The sequence below is a fragment of the Hesperophylax consimilis genome, chromosome 7 (genome assembly GCF_061612785.1).
Source record: "Hesperophylax consimilis isolate HC1 chromosome 7, BYU_Hcon_1.0, whole genome shotgun sequence".
In the NCBI taxonomy this organism is placed as follows: Eukaryota; Metazoa; Arthropoda; class Insecta; order Trichoptera; family Limnephilidae; genus Hesperophylax; species Hesperophylax consimilis.
Window position 1 is genome coordinate 846,114 of NC_142842.1, and position 26,799 is coordinate 872,912.

Sequence of the window (26,799 nt, forward strand, 5' to 3'; positions counted from 1 at the left end):
CAACCTACACAATACACAATGCACGTGAACGATTTACAATCACTAGCTTCGTCCAGACCACATACACAATACACGTGACTGATTCACAATCCTAGCTTCGTCTAGACATCCTGCACAATACACAATGCACGTAAGTGATTCACGATCACTGGCTTCGTCCAGACATCCTACACAATACCCAAGGCACGTGAGTGATTCACAATCACTAGCTTCGTCCAAACAGCCTACACAAGAATCAATGCACGTGAACGATTCACAATTACTAGCTTCGTTCAGACAACCTACACAATACACAATGCACGTGAACGATTTACAATCACTAGCTTCGTCCAGACCACATACACAATACACGTGAGTGATTCACAATCCTAGCTTCGTCTAGACATCCTACACAATACACAATGCACGTGAGTGATTCACGATCATTAGCTTCGTTCAGACATCCTACACAATACAGAATGCAGTGAGTGATTCACAATCACTAGCTTTGTCCGAACAGCCTACACAAGAATCAATGCACGTGAACGATTTACAATCACTAGCTTCGTCCAGACAACATACATAAAGACTTAACTAAAACAAAAAATATCCTACGCCGCCACTGGCAAAAATATCAAAATCCCACCTTGAAAACTTCTATAAATCGAATCCAAGCCCTCATTAGAAAAAAACTTCAAGAGCACGTAAATTTCACCTGGAATTTGAAAATCCAAGAGATAAATCCACAGGACGGCTCTCTGTGGAAATGATCTAAAACTCTAAAAGCCTCTCCCACCCCTAACCACCCCATTCACGCCGAAAACGGTCTCGTCTTCGACGATCAAGACAAAACGGAGGCGTTCGCTGACAGTCTTGAAAATCAATTCAGCCCCAGCTTCAAACACGCCGATCTAGATCACATTGCAAATGTCAACCGCAAAATCAATAATGTTTTAAATAATCTCCCCAATACAAACATACATTTTACTACCCCGGCAGAGGTCATCCGCGCTATAAAAAGCCGGAAAAATAAAAAAGCCCCCGGCCCCGATGGCGTCACAAACTTCGCTCTTAAAGCCCTCCCCCAAAAAAGAATACTAGCGATAGTAAATCTCATCAACACAGCTCTCAGACTGCGCTATTTCCCGAAAAACTGGAAACACGCGCACGTCATTCTCATCCCAAAACCGGGAAAAGACCCCCTCTTCTGTGAAAATCACCGTCCAATCAGCCTTCTATCAAATATTGGTATTATATACTCAAGCACATTGACGAGGTCTCAACATTACCCGAAGAGCAACACGGCTTTAGATCAAATCACTCCACCCTAGACCAACTCCTGAGAGTCTCCGAAATTATCATCGGAGGCTTCAATACCAAGCGATCAACTGGCGCCATTTTCCTGGACATAGCCAAAGCTTTCGATAAAGTATGGATAAACGGCCTGCTTCTCAAACTCCACGAAACAGGCATCGATCCCCAACTACTCGGTGCCTTCAAATCATTTCTACGCCAACAAACTTTTCAAGTAAAATACGGTGGCGCTCTTTCAATAAAACGTTTCATGACAGCAGGAGTCCCGCAAGGGTCTCTGTTTTCTCCAATCCTCTTCAATGTCTACACTCACGACATACCCCTCTCTGAAAATTCAAACTCTCACAAAGCTCTGTACGCAGATGATACCACAGTTATGGTTAGATACTGTTCACCCAGAATGATTACGTACCGACTCCAAAAAAACATAGACTTACTCCAAGATTGGTAAGATAAATGGCGTATAGACGTGAATCCCTCAAAGAGCGTGGCCGTCATTTTCTCTCGTAGAAAAGGCGGCCGGGCTCCGCGAGAGGAAATAACGATGTACGGCCAAACTATACCGTGGCAAAAATCGGCCAAATATCTTGGAGTTACACTTGACAGACGACTCACATGGACAAAACACATAAATAACACTCTCACAAACGCTAAAAAAACATCCAACGCCCTTTACCCGTTGCTTCACTCAAATTCAAAAACTTCCATACAAAACAAACTACTCATCTACAAAACTGTATGCTGCCAAGGTCTGTTATCTATGTGAGGATATTGTGTCAGCGCTTTATTAGCAGCAGACACATACCTGGATGGATGACGAACCTCGTGTTGGTACTGTTGGTGGACTCTCTCGCTGCAGCAGCTGGTCCAGTTTCTTCACCACCTAGGATTCTTGCTTCAGAGTCTCCATCTTCTATCTTCATGTCACCTGTTCCTGTTCTTCATTTTACTTTACTTAACTTCACTTTATTTTGATAATATTTATATTTTTTGTAACACCTGCATCAACTGTAAAGCGCCCCTGAGGTGATAACTCATAAAAGCGGCGCTATGAAAATTGTCCAATATTATTATTATTATTATATTCATCAAAAATACACTTGTACACAGATACTCTCAGTATTGCTCTGGTGTAAGACAACAAATCAGAATTTGACATGTTCTTTGAAACAGCTTTAGCCGTGTTTGATCAACAGATCTGAATAGCCAGGTACTCCCACACCCTCCTCTTTCTCACGCCTTTCCCATCTCCTTAACCCATATCCTTCCTCTCCCCTCTATCTTTAGCCTCCCAATATACCCAATTAGGAATTGCATATTCTCACTGGCTCCCCGTTTGGGAGTAGTTGGGACTCTGGAAAAATTTTATAACTACTCTCAGCTTCACAAATCCTACGATAATTATAATATCCCGTGATAGTGTTCAATATGACAGGTCTCTTTACCTAAAGATTGATGATTTATAAAACTTTTTTTTTTAATATGTGTTAAGTTTATATTTAGGTATAAGTCGTGTCATGTCGAAGGCGATGATAAAATAATTAAATAATTATTATTATATCACGCATTTTAAACTTAATACTTCTTTGACTTTGATGCTCTGACATTTGAGGTTATGTAACAATGTGACAAGCCTCGTTTATCTAACAAGACAATAACAAAGTAGAAACACCGTATTACCTAATGGTCTAATGAAAAGGGTAGCATAAGTTTTATTGATGATTTGTACAAAAATCATAGGGAAAGTGACCTTTTTGTAAATGTGTTTGCCAGTTTTCCTTGGAAAACGTATTTTAGTTGGTGTTTTCTCCGATAGGGAACCGCTCATGCAATCCATACAGCCACACCGGCAAAATATTCGAGGGTTCCAACACCATCTCACATGGGCTGGGATTTCAGCGACAATTAATTAAGATTTTACTAATCGACAACAGAGAATACATACGCATGAAGGACAAACCTGTGTGTTGGGGGCATTTCCATTGTCCGAGTTCCAGAAGTAAGCTCCATTTTTTCTTACTTTTTGTTAAATAAATATATTTTCAAATACCGAATTTCTTACCGAACAGAAATAAAATTGCAGTCGGTAAAGTTGTATTATGAAAACCATAATATAATAAAATTCTCTCTAATGTGGATATTTTCAATTGTAATGAAAATATATATAAAATCTCTAGTAAAAATGTATTCATGTGCCCATTTAAACAAACTATATAACATGTTATTTAACGAATTTAAAGCTTTTCAACAAAAAATGCATTACTTCATTTCCACAATGTTAAGCTAATAATAGAGTTATTGCGCATCAGACCGAGAATCACGGGACTAATAATAATATTAATCCCTAAAGTCAATACAACAACACAACACCATTACACACACTCGGCCATTAAATGTTTAACAAACTCCCTAAATAAATACAAACTGAAAAATTATAATTTTTTAAGAACAAACATAAAATACATTTTACCTCAAACTGATTTTTTTATAATATTGAATGCATTTGAAAAAAAACTATATAATATATATTGTATATTATTAGTTATTTTTTTCTATTTTTTGTTCATTGACGAAATGGTAATGATGTGGAAATTAAGGCGATAGTAGTAATGCAAAATCATGTGTTTTTGGTTTGAAAATTTGGTCGCCTAGAAATGTTTGAGATGCTTTAATTAAATACTGCGAGTAGAATACATCTTGGCCTTTGAAATAATCGAGTATATTTTAGATAAGTCTTTTTATAAGCCCAGAAAAAAATAATGTAAAGACCTATGAAAACTGCTTTAAACTTCAAAATCTCCTACTTACGAACCCATTTTCGGTTATGATTTTATTGTATAATGTGGCAAATTAAGTTATTTTTAAAATGATCGAGGAAAAATTAAATATTTATGCCTGAAAATCCACAAAATAAAATAAAAGGCTTTTTTTGGCCATGTTTTTTTCTTGCATAAATCAAAACAGCCGGATGGTGTTAAGCGGGAATTTAAACCTTATCGCCATCTGCGTAAGGGTTGTTAGTGATAGCGGCTCAATTTAAAATATTACACGACGTAGTGCATCGCCTTAATTTGAATTTGGTTTATGTTTATGGTAGTATTACCGAAATTATTTAACGTAAACAACTTACGATAGTACGAAATCATATCAATACCAAGAAACAATATGCAATATAAATTTACCCTTAGATAAAAAATAAATAAATGATTTTTTCGTATTAAATTAATTACTATTTGATTATTTTGAACATTATTTTATTATTGAAAAATCACATGCATTATTAATTTAACCAACAATACACTCCTGAAATCATGCTATATCATTTGAATGTATTTATATAGTTTAGTAGATACTTCTGTCTTCTTCTTCTTTCGTATGGTGGGGGGATCAGAGGGGGACATCTAGGTCTGCGAGCCAGTCTAGAGCCTCAGGCGTCGCCATGTGGACCTCATCAATCCCACCGGGGAATGAATGGAGCAGGCATTCGTTGACCACATGGACATTCGTTGACCACGTGACACTTCTGTAATACCTTACTATTTCTAGTAGAAATATTTGTATTCAGAGATGGGTAACTATATTTTTAATTAAACCAACGACACACTCCTGAATTCATAGAATATCCTTTAAATGTATTTATATAGTTCAGAATTAAAAGTTTATATTCAGTCTAAATATTTATACGTGTTTGACGCATTATCATAATGTGTAAACGGCGTCATGGTTAGTAACAAACATGTACAAAAGAAATGGCAGTTTTATGCAAGTGTATATTAGTTATTACTATTTTGATGAAATCAGTAACACAAGCTGTAACAAATTGTTATCACCAAATGAATTATAATCGTTTTGTGGCCTGTTAATTAAATTGTGTATAAAATCAACACCGATAAGAACTCTCGGCTCCAACCTTCAGAAAAGCAATTTATGATTTCTGTAAATATCTTTCATGAAGAGTGAAATTAACGCGAAACGGTCGGTAGAGAAGATTTATTCCGGTCAAAATGGTAACGCTCGAATTAAAGATAGTTTATTGAATATCGTGAAATATTTAAGATAGATTAGTGATACATATTTTCTAATAACTGTGGCGACAATTATTTTGAAAGTTGTAGTTAACTTTTTGCAGCAATTACGAGAAAGGGCATCCACCCCAGCATAGTTACTAATATGAATATTTCCTTATCTAAAATATGACCCAGAAGTTAGGTTTACTTAGTTATACTAACGACTAATGATTTTTATTCTAATTTTATTTGGTTTATAATGTACACAACACATAATACTAAAAAACGTTCAATAGCGCTGTACAACAATATGTAAAACAAGGACAACAATAATGTTTGGGTCAAGCAAAGTCAGCTGAAATCAAAAGAAGTCAAGTGAAGTCAAATGAAGTCAAGCGAAGTCGAGTGAAAACAAAAGATTCGAGAAATTGAGAAATGAGCTATTGCTAAATAATATTATTGATTTTTTTTAAATTCTTAGTGCGTTCTGTGCCCTGTTCCTTGAACTTTTTTGTTTAAACTTTTGGAAGGTAAAATTGATAAATATGAAATGACGCAAAATGACATTTCTCAGAATCGAAATCTAAATCGAAAAATAGTCATTATGTTCTGCTGTTTTTCTGGTTTTGTGAAAATTTTTGTGTAGTCAGATATACTTTATACCTAAAATACAGTTATCATATCAAAAGAAAAATATTATACCAACCACGGCTACTGGAATTACAACATAATTTTTTTTTTGCTCATTCTATACGCATATTTTATATTCATGTAACTACCTAGAAAATTTTGCTAATAATGCAATAATAATAATGGTTACCCACATAAACATTTGATGTTCAAGAAAAAACAATGTAACAATCCAGAGTCAATGTGAGGCGGGCTTCCCCGCTTGCAGCTTCGGGCTTGTCGGAAAGCTCGGCGGAAATAGCCGAGCGCAGTTCTGGGGGAGGCTGGGTACGCCTGCGCATGCGTCCCCGACAGCTGTTTTCTCCAGCAGTAGAGCGGCAGAACGCAGTCATTCAGTCAAGCGTCCGTGATGGCTCTGCTCGCACGCCCGGTGACCGCAGCTCCCGCGATCAATACCGCCCATCGCTCGCCAGCCATCCTTGAGTGCGACCGACCACTGTTTTTGTTGTGAACGGCCCGCGATATGGAATGGCTAAACGGGAATCCGCAACGTGACCGGTCCAACCCAACCCCGAAACAGTCCCCGCGAAACTAGCCTGCTCCATGTAGCAGTTTTCCGTGTTTAGAATCGTTGTTTTTTTTTGTTTTCGTTTATTTTGTGGTTGGTGTGTGTTGTATGGTGAAAAGCGAGCGAATCAGCTGTCAACGGGAAAAGGTAATGTACCCCGAACATTATTTTTATAAATTGCATAAATAAATCCACTGTATTGCCGACTTGCAAGATAAAACCCTTCACCGTGTCACTTTCATCGCATCGCGGCGTTCGAGAAACTGAATGTTTTTCTTTGCGGGGGCGGTTATCCAAACAGCATTGATTTTGTACAAAAACATGATTGATTTACTGAGTTTACTTTATCATTAAGAATGTAACAATATGTCGATAGTGTTGCTGTTTGTCGGGATAGATAGATTAGGTAGAAGTGAAGAAATTCGATTTATTATGTAATCAACTATTCCGAAAATTGCCACCACGCGGCGTGGTAAGCGGGGGTGTGAAGGGAGGGTTGCCCAGAACAGGGGTGGCCACTGTTCAGTACCTCTGAGCAGGGGCTCTGGGCTGCCTTCTACATGACCGTCTGTTGGGAAAACATTGACATTAGATTCTACAGCAGTCGTAGCAGAACGAAGGGAGTCTGCCCAGAACAGGGGTGGCCACTGTGCAGTACCTCTGAACAGGTGAGCAGGAGCTCTGGGCTGCCTGTTACATGACCGTCTGTTGGGAAAACATTAATATTCGATTCTATATCAGTCGCAGCAGAACGAATCGATGTAGTGCCTTCATTTTACAATATCTTCAAATGGTTTTATTAATAAACAAACATTCACGTATGGTAAATCGTTGTTTATCAGTCGTGTAAAATTTAAAACACGTTTAGTGGTAAGGGCGATGTTTATTTCTTTATTTTTTAAACAATGATTTCTTTAACTATAAACGTGATTAGATTTAAATTATTCATAAAGGAAAAAAAAATATTCCGGTTATAAATAATCTTCTTTGCAAATAAAAAAATTTAAATGTTTGTTTGTTGAAAATCTTCGATATCGAAAAGTTCTTCACCGATTGCTTTGGAAATTTGACACGACGCGTTGCATTCGAATACGCGTGTGTTTTTATATAACTATATTATATAGATGTCACCTGTGACCGGTAAAAACATGCCTTTACATGCCACCTGTTTCAGGAAAACGACAGCACCATTGCAAAAACAACACGCACTATTGTTTCTCTATCTGCACAGATAGTATGAGTCACAGCAACGCGTGGCGGGGTGCAGCTACTAGTAAAATAAATGGTCTGCATGATTCTAGGAAAACCATCACAGTGAGGGTACGAATGTGTCATGTATGTTAGAACGATGTGTGCTTATTATATTCTGTTTTGGAGAGGAAAGGTTATTGTTCTTGTTTATCATAAAACCGTGAAATCTTACAGAAGTTAACACAGACACAACGTTGTAAGTTTCATACTTATTCCTTTCTACGGCAAAAACCTAATATCAATATGACTCTTCAAACAAATCACTATTTCTACCGGTGCCATAGACTAATATTAGTATAATATTATATAATATATACATCAATGACCGGTGCCCTAATTTTCTTTAGAATAAATCAATATTAGATTAGCTAAATATATTTTTGGAAATCTAATAACCTAGGCACTGATATTCCCTAGGGAGATAAATGATTTTTTATTATCCCACCTTTGGGGCACAAGTACCTACCTAGACACAGTTGTGGCAAAAAGCAAATGTCTAGAAAATGTACCCACTGTTAGTTAGAAACATGAAAGGGTATTGTCATAAGCCCTTTCTATTTAGTTAGAAGGTTACGAAAGAATCCATAAATTAAAAAAAAACTTATATTTATGCAAAAACATTGTTTTTCTTAAAAATGCCTACCTATTATATTTATGTTTTGATTATCTTACGTCTTACAGCGACAAAAATACAAACTGAAAAATCATTAATACAAGTTACATATACGAAGGGTAAGGCTCTCGACTAGCAATCCGAAGGTTTAAATCCCGGCGTGCGCAAGTAAATTTTATTCGATGAATTTGTGTTATTTCACAATTTATTCATTTAAAATAAAATATAAGAGTATTTGCGGCTCGTTTCAGAGTGGAAGATATTCTCAGTATCGCCCTGGTGTAAGAGCACCATTCAGAATTGAAACGTTACTTAAAATGGCTTTAGCCGTGTTTGGTGACCAGATAATTAATTAATTACCAGCCAGTTAATTCCACACCTTCTTCTTTCCCATCTTCTTCCCCTCCCCAATACATCCAGCCTCACAACATACAGGCTCCAGATGGTTGGGAACAGTTTGTATTCACCATAAAAAAATCATTAATACAAGTTTTTAGTTTTCTAACTTGGATACCTACCAACCTATCCGTCTATTAATTTTCGCTACAGTTTTTATTGTTATTTTATAGCGTTGCTAAGATCCCTTAAGTTGATATTTAACTGTTATTCATTTCTCCCATAGTCTTAACTTCTAGATTACTTGACTGGCCTACTAGGTATATACAACAACTAACCAATCTCCACAATTGTTCGCTTACCCTGTTAGGTAGCCTTATCCAAGTTCTGACTAAAACATTACTAGCGTTTTATTTTATTACTACCTTACCATTGTTCATAATAAAGTATATTGGTAAATCTTTGATTAAACGGCAGTTCAGGTAAATCACTTAAGAAAATTACTTTTGTAGTGGTGTACTGGATGGATGTAAAACATATTAAATTTAATAATAATTTTGTTCAATATTATTAGGGATACTTGAAATATGAAACAATTGTGTTTCTTTGTCTGTTTCACATTTTCACTGAGAATTGTTGGTATGATTAATAATTTTGTTTTTTCCAGCAACAACCAAGTGTTTTCAACATATCGGACAAACACAAAAACATTGTAGCCCTGCCCCAAAGTTTTACTTTAGCATAAACATTTGGTTCAATGTTTCTGGTAATATTGTCGCTGGAGACGCGGCGAAAGAAACACAAAAATAAAATTCTAAGTCCGAGTCTAAACTCAAACGGAATTGATAAACGTCGCTACCCACCTCTTTGAACATTTGCGGGGTAAGAGGGGATTATTCGCAGATGACTGACGGCGGGTGTATCAAACTAGTTCAAAAACATTTGATAGGTACTATAGATTTGCTCATATACATAGGTGTGCACATATTCATAGGTATCCACGTATATATTCGTATCCGCACAAACATAGGTGTGTTCATATATATATATATACCTATGAATATGGATACCTATGAATATGTGCACATAGGTGTGCACATATTCATAGGTATCCACATATTCATAGGTATCCACGTATATATTCGTATCCGCACAAACATAGGTGTGTTCATATATATATATATACCTATGAATATGGATACCTATGAATATGTGCACATAGGTGTGCACATATTCATAGGTATCCACATATTCATAGGTATCCACGTATACATTGGCATCCGCACTAACATAGGTGTGCACATATTCCTAGGTATCCACATATCCATAGGTGTGCACATATACATAGGTGTGCACATATACATAGGAGTGCACATATACATAGGTATCCACATATGCATAGGTGTGTTCATATACATAGGTGTGCAAATATACATAGGTATCCACATATGCATAGGTGTGTTCATATACATAGGTGTGCACATATACATAGGTATCCACGTATGCATAGGTGTGTACATATATATAGGTGTACATGTACATCAAAACTTGTCCTTTTTTAAAATGATTTGCCTGTAATATGTACATACATAATTTATTTTTTTACCCCAGCAAATATTAAATGTAAAACTTTGTCTTTATTTTTAACAAATCTATTATAATGGTTTAAGGGGTTTCGGATTATATCCATTTAACAAATTTTTTTTGAAAAAAATGCATTTTGAACGGAAATTTATAGTATTTGTTTTTTCTTTCGTTTTTCTTATTAAATATGTGGTTCGTTTATCTAAGTTGTAGGCACCGACTTACAGCCTTTGAAAAGTGCGCACCACTGCATAAATATAATATAAAATATAAATTCACCTGAAATCCGTAAAGAAGCCGGACTAGTGTATTACTTTTCGTCGCTTGAAACCCGCTTAGTGAAGATTAGCAAAAAGGTATATTGTACGAGCAGAATGTTTATTTATGTAAATGAAGTCGTAGTTCATAGGTACAACTTATTCATTGCCACTTCAAGGCCAACCGGAATGCGATCAATACAAACAAATCAAAACAAACCAACCAAAACACACTCAAACAATACTATGATTTTGACTATAGGTACAAGCGATAGCGGTTACTTATTATTATAATATTATAAAAATCACGAGATGAGTCTGAATTTATGACAAAACAGCTCCAATTGAAAATGACAATAAAAATAATTATCTGTTAAAATATAATATTATATATTTTGTAATTTTAAATTACATTATTGATATGAATATTATGCAAATTATGTTTTTTTTAAGGTGTTAAATTCTTGATATGACAGAACTCAGGTGAAAGTGTTAAATTCTTGATATGGCACAGAACTCAGGTGAAGGTGTTAAATTCTTGATATGACATAGAAATCAGTTGAATGTGTTAAATTCTTGATATGGCATAGAACTCAGTTGAAGGTGTTAAATTCTTGATATGACATAGAAATCAGTTGAAGGCTTTAAATTCTTGATATGACATAGAAATCAGTTGAAGGTTTTAAATTCTTGATATAGCACAGAACTCAGTTGAAGGTGTTAAATTCTGAACGTCATCAATATTGTCACTTTCTGTTCGTATTTCATGCACTTCGTTAATGTATGTTCGACATATTCAATTTGTTCACATATTGAACACATTGGAGTGTCAGGGATGACTATAAAACACAACATTCTTCCTGTTAGTGCATGTACGGATTTAAATGCTTCTCATTTTCGATCTTTCAAACGAACTAGAATGAACTGTGGTGTTTTTAACGGTTCCTTTTGGAGTTTTCTGTACTACCACTGTGTTCACTCAATCTAAACACTCCCGAAACCCCACCTAATATCCATTGCACATGTTCTACCCTTAAATCATCCAAGAAAGTAAAATATTTGCGAATTATCATAGACGACCAACTACGCTGGGAGGCCATTTCAATGACCGTATAAATACTCCGTAAGCTCTGCCATATATTCTGCTCTCTCAGATTCAACTTAGACTTGGAGACTCTAAAACGCGTCTTTTTGCCCCTTTACAATCCGTAGCCACTTATGGTATTGTGGGATGGGTTATCAATCCATTATCATTCCAATTATACTAATTTTAAGAATTATGTTTAAATGCCAATCTACAAACCCTCAAAAGCTAGTTACAAACAAAGACAAACTTTATCTACATACGGAAAAATAACGTCTACAAGCACACACCCGGTTTTCATCAAACCTAAAACTAGAACCACATTCGCTCAACGATAATTCTGGTTCATCGCTCATAAACTATGCAATGCGTTGAACACCGATGTAAAGTCAAATAATTCTATATCCCCTTTTATTACCAGTGTTCAACATTAGATATTTAAAAGGGACGTGCTTCAAATGTGTAAATTCAAATGTGACTTTGTACACTGTATCGTGCATAACTTTTATGTAAAAGCCTTTAATACGTATAAATAAATAAACAATTTGTACCATAATACGAGCATGAGCCTAGTATGGTAGTTGAGAAAGTCACCAAAATTGTAATAAAAAAAATCTTAGTTCATTAATGCAGAGTTACACAGTAAGTAAGTACACACACAACCAAAATTAGTATTTTTGCTGAAGATAATTGATTTACCAGAATTTTCGCGTGGTGCTTTATAATGCATAGTGGTCATAATGCATTACAAACTGCGTCCATTGTTAAACACTCGTTCGGTAAGAAAAAAATCAGTTAAAATGCGTATAAAATTATAATATAACTTTAAGTTTTCACAATCGATTGTTCTCTCGAACGTATAAATAATCAATAAAAACCCATTAAAGTAAATAAAAATCCATAAAAACTTTTGAAATGGGAATGTATAAAAGCCAAAAGTTGTCATTCGAAAAAAGTCCTTCATTGCCATTAATTTGTGCTCTAAAATGACGTCAAATCGACAAAAAAGTGCTCAATTGCCTTTACTTGGTGCTTTGAAATGACGTCAAATCGACAGAAAGTGCTTTATTGCCTTTAATCGGTGGTTTTAAATGATGGCTGCTTTAGATGACGTTGAAACAGTGCTTTATTGCCTTTACTCAGTGCTTTAAAATGACTGCGGCTTTGAATGACAGTGAAACAGTGCTTTATTGCCTTTACTCGGTGCTTTAAAATGATTGCTGCTTTGAATGACGGTGAAACAGTGCTTTATTGCCATTACTCGGTGCTTTGAAATGACGTCAAATCGACAGAAAGTGCTTTATTGCCTTTATTTGGTGCTTTGAAATGACGTCAAATCGACAGAAAGTGCTTTATTGCCTTTACTCGGTGCTTTGAAATGATGGCTGCTTTAAATGACGTTGAAACAGTGCTTTATTGCCTTTACTCAGTGCTTAAATGACTGCTGCTTTGAATTACGGTGAAACAGTGCTTTATTGCCTTTACTCGGTGCTTTGAAATGACGTCAAATCGACAAAAAGTGCTTTACTTGGTGAAAAGTAAAAAGAAGAAAAACTAAATTTAAAATGTTGACCCAACTTCAAAAAACTTTTAAGTGTACAAAGACAAATTGACAGTAAAAAACTGCTGGCTTAGAAATATACGAGCGCAAGTCACGGAAATGTGTTTTGAAAAATAACAAAATCAATTTCACGATTGACCCTCAAACTAACAGACTGGCTTCACGCTTTGATTTTGTGGTTTATGAATTACATATTTTCTGAACTGTTCTTTGTAAGTTCTTACCATAAAATAACCGCTTTTCATAAGTCATAGAAACACAGTTTTAAAGAATACCTGAACTAAACCACGTAACCAATAAATTGCCGACCGCAAACCGTTCATTTCGGACAATATCTGTTTTAATAATCTCTATCCGTTCGACGTTTGGATTAAATAATTTGTGAAAAGGGAAAACACGATTTATATAATGCCGTTAAAATGCCTCAACTAATATTTTCTTTCTGGCTTAGCCACGCAACTGATATTTGCTGATTATTGCTAATCGTGATTTAATTTTGGGATTTTATGTCGTTTTGCGCTACCTCCTTCTTTAGCCAACGTTTCGGACAGCGTTACGGTGTCCATCATCAGGACAGATTTTTGTGAAATACCGCACAAGAGTCCCAACTGCTCCCAACCGTCTGGAGCCAGTGAGACTTGGCATCCCCAATTGGGGTTTGTGGTGAGGCTAAAGATAGTGGGGATGGGAAGGAGATGAAGAAGAGGAAAGTGGGGAGAACTTGGCTATTCAGATCTGGTCACCAAACACGGCTAACGCTATTTCAAGCAACGTTTCTATTTGGAATGGTGGTCTTACACCAGGGCGGTACTTGAGTGTATTTCTTATTTTAAATACATAAATTGTGAAATAACAAAAATTAATCGAATGAAATTTACTTGCGCACGCCGGGAATTGAAAGCGTGACCTCCGGATTCGTAGCAAAATCGTTACCACGAGGTCGTCAAAGACAAAGCTTTCATTTAAGTCTGGTGAAACTTTTGACAAATTCAGGGCGATACTGAGAGTACTTTTGACTCTGGAACTGTCGCAAGTATACGGTATATTATTCTAAATTAATTAATGCACTTGTACTATGTCAATCTATGATAAAATATGGAATCATTTTTTGGGGAGGAGCAACACACTCAGCTATCGGTCATATGGAAATCGAGCAAAAAACCATCTTAGGTAATACTTAAAGAACATATGTAGACTGACTGACACCAACCAAATATTCAGCAGGTTTGACTTACTACATATACGACAATTATACATAAAAACACTACTAAACAACATTTTTGACCAAAAAAATCAAATTTCAACAAACACAAACTATCATTGACAGACCAGTTAGAGAAGCGTACAAAACAAACTTAAAATCTCCACGGTAAACACAAGCTTTGGACAAAGACACCACAAATACCAGGCAATAAAAATATTCAACAATCTTACTCTCGAACAAAAAACACAATTGAGTTGGGCAGTTTCGTTCAAAAATATAATTGTTTTGCATTCAGCTTCGAAATACCTAACCTTGTAAATGATTGTAATGTGTTTGTATACGTATTTAATAAAATAAATAACAAATTTCACAAACAAAATTTAGATGGATTAAAGACCAATAAAGAATATATTACAAAATAAATCTTAAAAGAACAAATTATATACCTACAAAGTACACATATTACACACAACCGGACCAATAATTATATACATATTGCTTCGTTTTTATAACTGCCTTAATTATTTTATTTAAACATTTATCAATTTACTTTATTAATATTTCATTTAAATTCGTTTAATTTAACGTAATTTCAGTCCGTTTTATTTACATACACAATTTGTCACATAAAATTGTAAAATTGAGGCACGTGTAAAGCACCCAGTGATCGTCACATTTCCAAATAATACTTCTAATTTATCAATAAATAAACAAACTTTCAAAAAAACACAAATTCACTACATGAAATTAACTTTTCTTATTAAATTAATAATAAATATCTATTATTATTAAACTTCTTGTTAAATTTGTGTAAAAATGATATGACTTGTCGAATTATTATCTGGGATTTTCGTTTGGTGTTTCTGGAAACTACGAATTAATTTATTCATTATTTTGCATTTATTGAAAATGGTATTAGTTATAATTTATATCCTTGTTATATCACTAAATAATTATTATCAAGTGATTTATTATGATTTTCTACTTGTTTCCGTGTTACATAAAACAGAAATAACCAGGATACACCACAAAAGTCTCTATTTATTGATATTGTATTCAATTCGTAAAACTCTATTTTTTACCTTTTACATTAACACGGACAGTTCCATCAGGGCCTATGTCATATTTTGGGTGTAGAGGGTCTTTCTTAAGGAAATTAAGGAAAGGAAGTTAAAAGGTATGAGGGTTGGGGAGGAATCTAGGGATTAGTGTGTATTAGAGCGATGGGTCGAGAGGCCAGTTGGAGAGGTCAAAGGGTCCCGAACTGACACGCCACTGCTGCTGGTGGGCAGGCGCATCCTCAACACACCTCACCCGATGAATCCGAGGACATTCCTGCTAAATCTCCGGCCGTAGCAAGCCAATTGGGGTCACCTATGGCAGAGGTGTTGGTTATCCAATGTGTTTCCCGGGGCGGCGGTACCCACACCCGCTGACAAATTGTAAAGTTATAATATGCAACTCCTCAATTCAAGCATTTGAAGTGATTTTTCTATTGAGTTCGCAAGTTTAATAAAATGGTGTTGATATAATAGTTGTTTTTAGTATTTTTCCCTAGTCACTAGTAATAATTCATAACAATCTTATGTATTCATATTTCGGTTGGTTGCAGACTTGTAATTAAATCACCTTATTAAAGTGATATGGAATGGAGATAAGGGGCTCGCTATCACTTCACTGTGTTTTGGGTCAATATTGTCTTGTGTGGTTTTTTTTATTTAATGAAATATTATTATAATAAATATGCCCGGACTATTAATCACTCTTGTGATCTACAGCAAGTGAAGGTCTTTTGTATGTGGTTAGAATATCTTCGGGATTACCATTTTTTTATGAAATACTATTGTTAATACCCGGAATGCTGGTGGGTCATTCTAAAAAAATCACATATTTATTTAATAAGAATCAACATTTAACAGTTGACAATGAGTTGTCCATACTATGTTCAGCAAACTAAGACCTTTTAGGTAGCAACTTGTTTATACAGTCATCACCCACTCATTTACAATATTATTTGTCGTAATGACATAATATCACACGCAATAAGCGAAGTTCGAACTCTGCCGAAATGCCGACTGTCAGATTTGTAAACATTATCAGCTCTGCGCAGAACAGTGCTTGCTGAGTGCGCATGTGTTTATAGTTTATGGCCGGAGCCGGGCACTGAACCCTTGACCCCGGCTTGAATCACCTAACGCGCTTCCTCTTTCCGACTAATATATTCAGCAATAATTGCTAAATAATACTCTCAACTCCGAGTGTAGTTTTTTTCGGAAACCAAAAGTAATATTAGGAAATAATGTGATAACGTCGAGTTATATCTATTTTTCGTATTCCGAAACACTTCGGGTAATTTAGTCATTACACTTTAAAAACGCAGACGGTACTTAATAATACGATTTTCCAGAATAAATCCTACCTGTAAGGATTTCTTTAGAGTTAATTAGAGATAAAATATATATTTTAAAGCACTTTCGTATAATTAGAGTACATTGTCATTAAGTACAGACTTGCATACCTACACGGAGAGAAATATATATTTTCCCTCAAGATCAATTAACAGGTCTTATTAATAAAACATCAATTTATATTCGGATTTTCATGAACACGTGTTCCGACATCATGATAATATATTCATAATCTACTAAACATTTATCAGGAAACGTGTTAATTAATTCGTAAGGCCTGCAATCACGTTTTTAACCGTAATTACCAATACGTTGAAAAGATTTTTAATGATAAACTAATGTTAACGCGACGAAGTTTTTAAGATAATAATTGTTGAATGACAATGATATTGAATAATTTGGCGGGTTTTGAATAAGCCGACGTAGCGCAATTGGTAGATCACCTGACCGGCCATCAGAAATCTGCGGTTCCTATTCCCGTTGGTGGGATGTATTTTTTCTCGGAAGATTTTTTTATTAAAAATTTATATAGGTGTTTCAGGCTAATAATTATTGCTTAAAAATAATATAAATTCTTAATAAATTAGCAATATTCATTTTCTTCGTCTACCTATAAAAAATGTGTGCGTATAATACTACATGACTGTCATGATATCCGCTACACCTAAGTGTAATACTACCTAACTTTGGACAAAGAAGCTCTGATTGTCATGATATCCACTATGCTTAAGAGCAATAATATCTACATTAGGCCAAATAAACTCTGATTGCCATGATATCCTTTATACCTAAGTGTAATACTACCTACATTAGGACAAAGAAACTCTGATTTTCATGATATCCACTATACCTAAGTGTAATACTACCTACCTTTGGACAAAGAAACTTTGATTGTTATGATATCCACTATACCTAAGTGTAATACTACCTACATTAGGACAAAGAAACTCTGATTGCCATGATATCCTCTATACCTAAGTGTAATACTACCTACCTTTGGACAAAGAACCTTTGATTGTCATGATATCCACTATACCTAAGTGTAATACTACCTACCTTTGGACAAAGAAACTCTGATTTTCATGATATCCATTATACCTAAGTGTAATACTACTTACCTTTGGACAAGGAAACTCTGATAGCTATCATTTAAATGGTCAGCACAATATTTAGGTTTTAGATAGCTCTTAAATGTTTTTTGTCAGTTGTCAGCTGTAAATATAGTCAGTTGAGCAGCCACTTGTGGTTAGCAAGTAGAATAAAATTTATCAGCAAATAATGGCAACCCCTAACCGAACCTAACCTAAGCACATACTGAGTCTGATATTTCTTCTTTTATACGAAAACCAAAATATTTCAATACCTACTCTATATTTTCAACTATCGATAATTCGATTAGCAATGTACGGGGAGTTACATAATCATTTGCAAGAGTAATAAAAATCGAACAATAGGCCTATATATATACACACACTTGACAAATCGTATATGTGTTCACTCAACTGATTTCCAAACATCTTTCAACTGTGCGTTGAGTTTTCTCAGAATTATGACGATGATGAATTGATGATGATTCAATGATGAGTCGGTGATGTGATGTTTGTGATGTTACTGGTAATGCTGTGATGGAAAATGAAATGTAACTGTAGACACGTGCAATAAGTTAGCCGAGATGCAGGGCAGTTTTAGGTAAAAGAACTTACTTATGTACTATATTAGGTACTCACTCACTGTCTGTCATCCTTCGTCTGACGTTTAAACCCTCTTATTACAACTGAGAGATTTCGAAGAAGCAAATTGTCGTCTTGTGTTATTTTTTTGATGATAGTTAAGGCGATGCACTATGTCGTGTAATATTTTAAATTGAGCCGCTATCAATAACAACCCTTACGTAGATGGCGATAAGGTTTAAATTCCCGCTTAACATCCGCCTGTTTTGATTTATGCACGAAAAAAACATGGCCAAAAAGTACCTTTTAAGTGGCATATTTTATAAATAACTTAATTTGCCGCATTATATAATAAAATCATAACCGACAATGGGTTTGTAAGTAGGAGATTTTGAACTTTAAAGGCCTTATACATTATTTTTTTCTGGGCTTATAAAAAACTTATCTAAAAAAAATACTAGATTATTTCAAAGGCCAAGATGTATTCTACTCGCAGTATTTAATTAAAACATCTAAAACATTTCTAGGCGACCTAATTTTCAAACCAAAAACACATGATTTTGCATTACTACGTATGGCATCGCCTTAAATGGATATTTCTGATTTCTTACTTTTTTCTTATACACTTCTTACAATGTACCACTTCCTCCCCCGTACGTTATTATTTATTATGAATACTGGTTGTGAATACCGTCCTCCATTGTCCAGAATGTCGACACTTGTCGACGTCGACTTGACGGCCGGCATATTGGACTGCCATTCCGAAGGTCGCGGGTTCGAACCCGGCGTGCGCAAATAAATTTTATTTGATTAATTTGTGTTATTTCACAATTAATTAATTAAAATAATATATAGTATATTTGCGGCACGTTCCAGAGTGGAAGATACTACCAGTATCGCCCTGGTGTAAGACCACCATTCAGAATTGAAACGTTGCTCCAAATGGCTTTAGCCGTGTTTAGTGACTAGATCTGAATAGCCAGGTACTTCCCCACCTTCCTCTTTCACTTCCCCACTTACCTTCAGCCTCACAACATCCCCCGATTGGGGATGCCATAGTCTCACTGGCTCCAGACGGGAGCAGTTGGGACTCTTGTGAGGTATTCACTATAAAAAAAATAAAAAAAAACCCAAGTCAAGGTATTGAATTTTTTGATTAGCTGTGTGTTGTTAGTCAAAAATAGTTTTTTCGTTGTAACATTTTCTATAAATATGACATAAATCAATCAAAACCGGAAGCGAGACGAAACCGGAAGCAAAAGTAAGCGAAAGTCGTGAAACGAAAACCAAAGCTATATTTTGCAATTCCTTTATTCCTACATACATCCCAATATTGGCTTATAAGGTTAACATGTAAACCTGTCCATTGATCCAGGAAACATTAAAAACGCGCGCTCAACAGTAGAATACGGTTGATAATTCTTGTCGGTTGTTTTGCCGGCCTCTGTGTTTCCTCCATCATGTATCTCTTCAAACCCATGTTCACTACTTCCTCTCCTCTAAAATATCCTCCACACAGCATCCCCAAAGATGACATATGACTTGTGGAAAATTATTTTCCTCGGGGCCTCCTGTGCCGTTAATGAATAAAAGTGCAGGCTTTGACATTTTATTGCTCCCATTGTCATTGCTGTATTCATGGATGTATGTACTACGCTTTCTCTCTTTTGTGATTTTTTTTCTCATTTCTTCTAAAGTAATTTTACTAACCGACAACGGTTCGTAAATAAGTCATACTTTCTTAAATATAACGCTATTATTATTAGTCAACCAGCGTCCCATTTAATGTGCATGATAAAAAGTATTGTTATTGCTTTGTTCACAATAAACATTACTCGTGATTCTTGATTAAGGGATATTACTTCACTTATTACAAAATATACCGGATCTGGTAGTTGGTACCTGCTCGCCTCGTTTATTTATGGGTAAAATTCTATTTAGTTTATCATTGCGATTTTTGCGAACAATTTAAATACAAATGTCGGTACTAAAGGAATGGAAAATTACCCGCACGCATAGTTATATTATTGTCATATGAACTGCATTCCAAACTTTAAAATTAATATTATTTTATCGATATTGACACTCACTAGGTGACGCAACATCATAGTAGCTACAACTGCATATTATACTCATATTTAAAGTAAATTTTATTTGATTAATTTGTGTGTTATTTCACAATTTATTATACAGAGTGTAAGATACTCTCAGTATCGCTTTGGTGTAAAACCACCCTACAGAATTGAAACGTTGCCTGAAACGGCCTCAGTCGTGTTTGGTGACCAGATCTGAATAGCCAGGTACTCCCCCACCTTCCTCCTTCCCATCTCCTTCCCCTCCCAACTACATACTACTACTCTACTACTATTCGGAAGTCTCCCTCTTATGGTAATACATGGCCGTCTATATCAGGGGGGTATAACTCCGATCGAAAATTTGAACCGACGTACTGTGACGTCATATACATATATGTTTGTCTAATTATATCCACCAATTAAAAAATCTGAAAATCTATGGAATAAACTTTCATTGGTATATGTATATAGTATAATAAGTAGGCTCCGAATGAGAATTTTGCTGTCTATATATTTGCAAATCTATGGTTTTTTAGGACAAATTTATTTCCTACAAAAAGCTCGAAGTTATCAATCTATAGAAGTTGATTTATGCTCCACATCCTCTGAAAACGCGGCATAAATATAATATTAGCTTCTTTCAGTATGACGAACAAATATGTCTATGTCACCTTCGGGGATGCTGTGTGGGGGGTCTTTTTAAAGAAATGAAGGAGAGGAATTTCTGGGAAGGTAATAGGTACGAGGGGTAGGTAGGAATCTGAGTGTCGGTGTATGAAGGAGTGACGGACGTATGAATCCATTTATCCCACTGCGCACACAAGGCCGAATTATCGATTTGCGGCGGCAAAAATATTTTTATTTGATATTCTGAGAAGAAATGCTTGTGAGGAGAGTACCTTAGAAAATCTAGACATAGGTCAATATGAAATAATTGTGATTAAACTTTAAAATTACGATAACTTGTAAAACATTGTCAATTTATTTATTTATTCATTTAAATTTACACACAGTACAATATGTTATGTACAAGATATAATTAAAATATTTTGTGATTATTGTACCTTATCAGGTCGAAATTATTGGTTCCTAACTAGGCAAATTGCCCGTTCCAAGAAACCAAAAAATATATGTGAAAGTAAGTGTGTGATTTATCTATGTCTATAATATATCTCATTAATGTTTTAGTTTGTGATGTTTAATCGTTACAATCTTATGATAGAATCGAACTTGAGCTGTTGTGTATGTTTCAGTTGTGTATGAGCAATAATTAGAATAGTGGAAGATACATATAGTGTGTGATTAGTCTATGTCTATTTATTACGTGACGTTTTTTAACATTTTTTCACATTCTCCTCTGCCCAGTCCAATCAACCATTTAGTTATTATTGGGCCTATGTATGAAATATTACAAGTTTTTATGTTTAATTCAGGGGGGATTTTGTTGTACAATTTAGGTCCCAAGTATGTGTGTGTCTTTTGGTACTTTGCCGTATTGCTCGTTGGGATCATAAGGTCATTTCTGGTGTGGCTTCTTGTGATGTGAAATATGTGGTTCATTTCTCTTAATCCTTATTTTCTTTAGAGTGGGGTCGCCAAAATTACTGAAAAGAAAGCGCTCGATTCATAAAAGGGGGACAGACACTTAAAGTTTTTATATTAATTATAATATGTGTTTTCGAACTAGTAAAAAAATGTCGTCGAACTCGGAGAAACTTTTTTAAAACTCTAGCTAAAGAAAATATTTCGGTACATATTTTTTTAGCAAAAATAGTATTTCATAAAACATATATTATATCCATCTTACGTTAAAACTATTAGGTTAAAAATAATTGTAGATCAAAGCACATACCTGACGCTTCAATATCCATTCATTAAACTTCCCGGATTTTAAAATAGGGAACATAGAATGAGCGTAGTTACGGGGGTCAATGAATCAGACGCAGCTAAGCAATATTGGACTCTAAAAAATAACCCAACTTTGAACGCATGCGCAGACTATACACAGACTATAGGGCTACGTTCACAACATAAACTCATCAGCCGCCAAAACCTCCCCACGAACCCGGCCACTCCTGCTAAATCACTCCACACACAATCCACTCGGGGTGACATATTGTTGCGGTGTTGGTTATGCAATAAATGGTTCCTTAATCATCATAAATAAAAAGCTAACCAGTCATTCTAGGAGTGTCCCTAATGAGCTTTTTAGATTGCTTTTTTCATATGGATTCAGGATGAAAAAAACGACGTGCTGTATTTTCGTACAGTTTAAGATGGCTGACATTATTAATTTGTCGTCTGTAATCTGTTATTGTTCTACGTAACTAGGTATATTTTGTGGAAATAGAGCATGTTTATTTCGGGTTATTGTTTAAATGTTGATAAAAAATACTATGTTCAATTTTTTTTTTCATTTTTTTTACGATTTAGCACCGTCCCAAAATATTAATTCTTATTGGCAGCTATGAAAAGCAGCAGTATGAAATCGTAATTATGAAAATATTGATCGTGTAAAACATTGATTTTTTAAAATTATTTTCGGAATAATTTAGTGACTAAAACTTTACATTGTAATATTTAATTATTGAAGACAATATTAGCGATTCCGAAACGAAAATTGGAAACAGCAAAATCAGAAAAAGATTGTTCGCATTTAGGATTCGAACCCAGGACCTCAGCCTTATTTATTTATTTCATGGGCGCAAGAACTTTGCTCTACCACTGAGCTAATTCGACCATATCCCCCTTAGGTCATATTTAACTGTATCATACATAGACTTCGAACTTCCAACATTATCTCCATTTTCTTAACGCATATTTTTTTGGCTGCTATCTTTATGTATGATTGCAAGATTCCTTGTACTGGAAAAATATATCCATTTTATTCGCCAGATTTACCCTAACTTGCAGAAAAGTCAATAGATGTCGCGCATTAAAATTAAAAAGGATGTATTATTTTTCGGAATAACTTATTGAGTAAAACCTCAAATTATAATATTTAAATATTGAAGACAATATTAGTGATTTTTAAACGCAAATCTGAAACAGAAAAATCAGAAAAGGAAACGGTCACATCTGGGACTCGAACCCAGGACCCTTGTCTTTCCGGGACAGCATTGTGTTTAATTCAGGGGGGATTTTGTTGTACAATTTAGGCAACAGCATTGTCCCGGAAAGACAAGGGTCCTGGGTTCGAGTCCCAGATGTGACCGTTTCCTTTTCTGATTTTTCTGTTTCAGATTTGCGTTTAAAAATCACTAATATTGTCTTCAATATTTAAAAAGGATGTGTTTATCCAAGACACTGTTTAGATTGCATTTAGTTCAAGAAGAATATGCGTTAAGAAAATGAAGATTGTTAGTTCTTAGTCGTTCTTAGTTTTTCGTTAGAGTAGCTAATATTGTCTTCAATATAGTTTAAACATGGTGATCTTTACTAAAAGTAAAAACATCGTGTAAAACGCTTTTACAGCGAGCAGTTTTATTTTTGGTTTTGTAACCATTTTGAGACTCTAAATGTATACATATATTTGTGGCACTTTGCACTCTCACTGTATCGTGATTCTGTCGTGGTTTGAATTACGTCTTACAACGTCTAAGTTCTAAATTAAAGTAAAGATAAGTCTGTCAGACGGGATAGTTTTGTTTAGTTACTCAGCACTTCATTCTATATAAATGTTTACCGACCAGATACCGGCCTCGGCCTTCGGAGACTTTACACGAAACACGGAATAGTGAATTCCCAGAAGTTCAGCCACAGTAAGATAAATAGTTTTGCCAACAACGCATTATTATTTTACTATTTTTTCCAATCCCCTTGGAACCAATCCAACCACTACATTAGTTTTTACATAATGCATCGGAACAGGATATTTATTTCAATCGTCATCATGCTTTCTTTGAATTTATAAGCACTCAGGATAATATCAACGTTTGTAACATGTAATGCCTACCAAAGCCAATGATAATTTCATGTAATTCCTACCAAGCCCAATGATAGTTTCATGTAATTCCTATAAAGCCCAATGCTAGTTTCATGTAATTCCTACCAAGCCCAATGATAGTTTCATGTAATTCTTACCAAGCCCAATGATAGTTTCATGTAATTCTTACCAAGCCCAATGATAGTTTCTATGGAAACCGAAAACCTGTTTAAGATATAGCGTTGCTTGGGAAATGATGATGGAGCTCGCAAAGTACTATCCATCATAAGCTACGGAGCTTTGCCAGGCTTTACAGTGTTGAATTTCGCAAGATTTTCACCAAACTTAAATAAACGCTTTTTCTTTGACGGCCTCCGTGGTTGAATGTCGAGGGTCACAGACAACAGAAGAGTATGTACAAATGTGAATTAAGCATATAAGACCTAGTTGTTTAGCGATCCGTCTGCGGGGAAATGGCGTGATGGTTAGTTAGTAACTATGACGTATGGGTAGTAATTATACATTGAAGCTGTAGCCACTACTGCACTTGAGATCGAGAGATCACGCTTCCGTTCCCTTTCCTATCTCTTTATCAGATAACAAATCATTAGCTACAGCCGTGTTGTATAACATTATATACGATAAACAGAGAGTAGTCAAATGATAAGCAATCCTTTGTCCATTGATGGAGTACTCTCCTAATCAAAACAATGTGCTTTTCGGGGTAAGACGTTTTTATACTGCAAAGGTATAAAATTGAAATATTTATGGGCTTTAACATCGAATCCTGCTACTCGCCGTCAGTGCCTATCTCATGAAAAGGGAAATGAAATTCCTGCAGATATATGAAAGAATCCTATGTTGGCATTATAATATAATACATATTTATTAGCGTTATTTACCAGCGATTAGCGACCTAGTAACATGATACAATTCTTTACTAGCGATTAGCGACCTAGTAACATGATACAATTCTTTACTAGCGATTAGCGACCTAGTAACATGATACAATTCTTTACTAGCGATTAGCGACCTAGTAACATGATACAATTCGACGATTCATTCCCTTCAGGCTAATTTGTTAGTTTTTGCAAACAACTCATATGGTCTCATAGAAGTCGTTGTATCTCCCTTAACGTCATGGTCAGAAATATAATCTAAACGGCGTTAGAAATAGAAAACAAATATTCAAATAAACCACAGAAGAATTAAAATGTGTACCTTTATGAAACTAAAAATTCATAACGCAATTTGAAAAAAAAAATGAAACTTTGTGAATTTTTTAGTAATTATTTTTATATGAAACGACAAAAAAGTTTTAAGTACACCAATCACAATTCACGCATGAAACAGTTAGTTTTGTTATATAAAAAATAAAAGTAACATATTCAGTTACAATTATTAACTTATTTTAACAACAAGTTCAAACACGATAATCACAGGAAATTTGGGAGGCTGGTAGAGGTACCGCCGCCCCGGGTCCATTCATTGGATTACCAACACCTCTGTCATGAGTCACCCCAAGTGGTTCACTACGTTTTTTGATGTAACAGAGGTGCCCGGGTTCATAGGGTGAGGGTTGTGTGGTGGATGCATCTCCCCACCAACTGCGTGACGGGTCGGGTCGTCAGATGCTGGTTGAGACTCTTTGACCTCTCCAGCCGGACTCTCTCGACCCAACACCTTGTATCGCAGTGGGAGGGATGCATTTATACGTCACTCCTCGACATACTGACCTGAGATTCCTACCCACCCCTTTTACCTTCATCCTTCCCAGAACTTCCTCTCCTGTCTTCCGTTGAAAAGACCCCCCGTTCAGCATCCTTAAAGATGAAATAAGACTGGGGGAACTCCTGTGTGGTATTAATGTAAAATAAATGTGTCGATTCTTGCAAAATACCATTCCGTACAAATTTGGTGTTAACAAATATCATAGGTGCTGCGCTCCCAGGCAGCTAGTAGATTCCCAAGATTAGCAAGTTTACCGTTCTGCTATTATTTTTTTATGAATCTAGGAAATATGAGAGAAAGTCCTTCCCATATGTGCTGATATTCATGTCGCATGTATGGGAATTATTTCGAACTCGCTCGAGAGGATGTGTCCCCCACCCGAAATGAACATAATGTCGTATCCCGAAAAATATCAAATCGTATTCTACATCGACTTTAAACGACCTTTAATTTTGAATATTCATAATAACCATATTATTTTGTCGCTCGAATACCTTCTTTACGCTAGGTGGGTTTTTCGTGAAACACAAACCCGAGCCAAACAATTAAAATACGAGGAAACGTCTGCGTCCATTCTCTGTCGCAGTTTTCCTCTGTTTTAC

The 26,799-nt window shown here is 35.4% G+C and overlaps 1 protein-coding gene across 1 annotated transcript in view; it reads left to right on the forward strand.

The window, feature by feature from the left end:
• Window positions 1-6,343: 6,343 nt before the first annotated feature.
• Nhe2 (Na[+]/H[+] hydrogen exchanger 2) overlaps window positions 6,344-26,799 on the forward strand; it is a 234,685-nt gene continuing 214,229 nt past the window's right edge. Inside the window, exon 1 of the mRNA XM_089633092.1 lies at window positions 6,344-6,645. The gene's annotated coding sequence lies outside the window, so the exon portion shown is untranslated. The remainder of the gene's footprint in view (window positions 6,646-26,799) is intronic.